The 4,530-nt window shown below is 40.4% G+C and overlaps 1 non-coding gene across 1 annotated transcript; it reads left to right on the plus strand.

Annotated features, from left to right (window-relative positions):
* The first annotated feature begins 272 nt into the window (after nucleotides 1–272).
* Nucleotides 273–354, plus strand: trnal-aag (transfer RNA leucine (anticodon AAG)). The gene has a single exon. It is a non-coding gene; the product is annotated as a tRNA-Leu (tRNA).
* Nucleotides 355–4,530: the final 4,176 nt, after the last annotated feature.

A 4,530-nucleotide genomic window follows, 5' to 3' on the forward strand; every position in this document is an offset into this window, starting at 1 on the left:
AAAACGTAAAAGACACAACTTTCCGGATGCGGCTGCTGTAAAAATAAAATGACATCAAGGGTGCTGTACGCAGAGGTCTGAAACCTGCTCCACAGAAGATCTTTATCCAGAGGTGTTAAAGAAGTAGAGATCTCGCCATGAGAGGGGAAGCATCTCAGAAAAAGCAGGTGCAGTCGGTTCCACGGTCATAACGCCACTAAGTCGGGCGACAAGAGCAAAACCCACCCGGCTTCCTCCGGGCAAGTAATGAGACAAAGAGACAGTGCACAGCGGGTAGCGTGGCCGAGCGGTCTAAGGCGCTGGATTAAGGCTCCAGTCTCTTCAGGGGCGTGGGTTCGAATCCCACCGCTGCCAGGTCCTTCTGTCGAAACCCCCTTTCAGCTGGCTTCAGACGAAAGGGAGGGAACTGCTTTTTGGCAGTCTCTCGAGAAACTAAGCAAAGTGTTTAAAGATACTTTCTCAGCTTGACATCAAGGCACAAAACAAAAACCTTCTTGCGTCTTCTCAACCCAAAAGCGCTTTGCCACTTTTTGCGTTATGTAGGGAACGATGTCTGCCCAGATCACTTTTGTGCCAATGCAAATCGTAGTGTGCCCTCCGTTTTAATGTTGGCTGTGCTGGCGTGCTGCTTCTGTCTGTGAAACTTGAATGTTCTGCTTCTTCACACCAAATCGTCGGCGGGGGTTGAGCTTGTTAAATCTTTGCGCATAGCGCTCCTTTGGAAGTACTTTGTCCAAGTTCAAAAGCGATCGTGGGATTTACTTCATGCGTGCAAAAAGCATGCCTCGCACGACACCTCTACATACCCGACCACCACTGCATCATACAGCTGCCAGCGCACCTCACCGTGCCACATAGCTGCAAGCGCACCTCACTGTGCCAGGCCACCACTGCATCATACAGCTGCCAGGGCACCTCACCGTGTCAGGCCACCACTGCGTCACACATATTTCAGCGCCATATATTTCATGGATATTATGGAATATAATGGATGGATATCTTAGTTATCTTTCTAGTTCACAGGTTTGCATGCATAATTTAATTTTGAAAGCCACTGAGACATCAGGTACTAATGTTGTATTTATGAAAAAGAAACAAAACAAAAAACATACTAACAACTGTGCCATCCTACTCCTTAGTTAATACATTTTATTATTCATCAACAGTTAACATTGTTAGCAAAATATTTTGAATTATATTTTAGTATATTTAATGTCTTAACTGTGCCCATTTAAGTATTGAATATTCATATCTCATTTTACCACTGAAGGGAAATATTATTACATGGGGATTCAGTTGTCTGAAAAAACGCGTTTATTTCGGGCTGAAAAACACGTTTTGAAAAGTGTGCTGTTACTGCCCCATAACTTACATGGACCAAACTTGCAGAAACATGTTTATTTCTGCTGAGAAACACGTTTTGACCCTTTCTGCACACTGGGGTTAAGAGCTGAGTGTGTGGGCTCTTCTGAGCATAAAAAGAATAGGAGCATACTGTAACGCGTGTGAAGGCCATAAACGATATTAATTTTGGAACATAAACATACAGTATATGGCTGGTCTCGGTATTTTAAAGAAAAAAATACACACCAGTATTCCATTTCTTCCTAAACATTGTAAGCTTCGAATCGCGTATCTCAAGAAATTAATAACGATATAATTATATTCATGTTGCAAAAGAACTGCAACGGACATAAAAACTCCCTTGCTTTTAACAGAGCGTTCCATAATTTCTAACTACGAAAACGCCAGGTGAAAGGATTTGTAAACATATTTTGTTAAAGCAAGTCAGTTTTTTCCGCAACACATAAAATACATTTTTAGAAAGTTTAGCCTTTGTCACTAATGAAACCACTAAATAAAGACATAAATATAGAAATCTTAAGATTTGTTTTATTTAATGTTGGTAGCAGGATGAACTGTCAGAGTGTATATTTTGTCGCAGAGTTGCTGCAAGATGTTAACAATGAAAAAGGTATTTAGAAATGAGTTATTTCAAGATGAAAAAGAAAACATACACGAAACATGGTTTCATTATGACCAGAATCGGTCTTGAGATATTTTTAACTTGATTTACAGTATTTGAAAGGTATGTCTTAACACCGATACTACAGTGCTTAAGTACTGCTCACGTATATGTTTCTAGGTTTATATTATGCATTTCATACGGTCAAATTACTTTTTGAGCAACTAATAAGAAGCGCGAAACGGTATCTGTTTTAGTTTCGTTTTGTGCTGGGACCCGTGGATTGATTAGAGATATCAAGTACATACAAGTCATTTTTTAAATGTTGTAGTTTGTCTTGAAAAAATGTTACGAGTACGTCATCTATCAACAATTACACAGGTTATGTTTCCATATTGCGGATTTTGGTCACGTAATATTATTTTCTAGATTTCACGTTGTGAATATATGATTTGGGCAAACAGAGCCGCAAAGAAGTACATTATTGGTTGTTGTTTTTTTTTTTGCAGTTTTATCTAGAACAAGCGATGCTTAAACCTTTGTCTGATTCTTGTGAAACTATCCACACGACAGTTACAGTACCTAGGAGTACAGTTTGCATACGGTAATATGTTTATGTTACGTGATTAAAAAATAAATAAATAAAAATGAAAAGTCCAGCACCAGCTGGATTCAAACACACAACCTGCCAGTTGGTAGTCACGCACCTAGACCAGTGGGCTACAAGACAGCTCACATGAACACGTAGGCGAAACAGCCCTACAGAGTCCTGTCGCAGTACATGGATATAATCATACCGTTATTAAATTCTTGAGATACGCGATTCCATATTATATTCCCTTTTAATCAAATTCTAAAAGTATGCTTGTTGACTTGTATCACTTGTATGCTTGTATCACGTTAGTTAAAGACTTCGAAGTTTACAATGTTTAGGGAGAAATGGAATTCTGGTGTGTATTTTTTTCTTTAAAGTACCAAGACCAGCTATATACTGTATGTTTAAGTTCCAAAATTAATATCGTTTATGGCCTTCACACGCGTTACAGTATGCTCCTATTCTTTTTATGCTCAGCTACTAAGATTTCCCTTCAGTGGTAAAATTCAATATCTACAACGGGCACAGTAAAGACGTTTACCGTAAGTCTTTCTACGACAGACCAACGGACCACGAGTGCCCCTGTCGGTCAACCAATCACATACCGCAGTATTTTGCGTCATCGCGCGTCACGATGCACGACGCCGTAGCCAATTACCTCCGGTACGTGTCTTTGAATGGCTGCATCTGTAAGGAGATTGGAAAATATAAGAGCGTCTGAAACGTATAAGTACAGTACAGGTGGACGTAAAAGTAGTTAGTAAACAGTTTTTGTATTTTTATACAATTAGTTGCAATAGTGGAAACAATTTGGATTTTTTCGAATGTCTCGAAACCAGACATGCTGAAACGCTGTAGGTTTAGAATCGAGACTGGGGAGAATAACGTCTTGTGAGAAGATCTGTTTACCTAACGATTAGATCCTGTAAATCCCTTGTAGCCTCCCTAAGTCTGTCCCAGTCCAGTGGATAAAAATGTATTGTTAATGGAGTGTTGGTTTCTCTGTTAGGGGATACTGGAGCACTACTGTCATGCTTGTTTCACTCCTCTGTTCAACAGTGTGCTATAGAGTAATGTATATGGGGAGACGGCAGGAAGCCACAGGAGTATTGGGGCAGCAAGTTTTACTTGCCGTGTACCAGATTTTAATGGGTGGTTTTATCCCAGATCTATTGGGTTGGAATATTATGCATTACAAAGAATGACTATCCAGAACAGGGTATCACGTGGCTTCAACTGACTGTCATCACTCAGTATGTTGATGGTATTCTGAGTTCTTCCCCTGACGAGGAAACCCACAAGTCTGTGTTGCTTCAGCTTTAGAGTGTCTAATATTAAGCAGTTATAATAAGGCCCTTTTGTGTCGAGCATTGTGGAATTTTAACAGGGCCAGGGTGCAATGTTTTTACGGGGTGAGCACAACTTTTAACAGATCTGCTTAAGGGGGGAGTGCAGTACAAGGACAAGATTGCCTTGGTTCCAGCAGCAAAAGCCACCTGTAATAATTTGAAACAAGCTCTCTTACAGGTGCTGAGACTGGGGTTTCCTCAGATGGATCAACCATTCCTTTATATGTAAGTGTGGACAAAGGGTTACTGTATATGTATATAATGTATGTATTTGTTGCATGTAGGCCACAATTCTGGATGGCTATGGAGAAATAGGATTCTCTCACAACGGCAGGGACTCCAGTTAAGAATACTGGGATCGTCTCTGAACTGATTTGTAGTTTTACAGCTGCCGACAGAAGCAGCTTGAGTAAGGTGTAAATAACACAATAAATAAAGAATTCCAGTAACTCAAGGTAACAACCATGCAGATGCAGATGCCAGACGAGCGGCACTGGGAGAGCGGGAGTCTGAGACCCCTGTGAAACCTCTATTGGGGAAAGGGGAGAATTCAGGTTGAGGGCTTTAATAGATGTTTAAGAGTGGTTAGAACAAATGTGTAAAAATTTGGGGTTGTATAA

This window comes from Lepisosteus oculatus, chromosome 14 (genome assembly GCF_040954835.1).
Source record: "Lepisosteus oculatus isolate fLepOcu1 chromosome 14, fLepOcu1.hap2, whole genome shotgun sequence".
Taxonomy (NCBI): domain Eukaryota; kingdom Metazoa; phylum Chordata; class Actinopteri; order Semionotiformes; family Lepisosteidae; genus Lepisosteus; species Lepisosteus oculatus.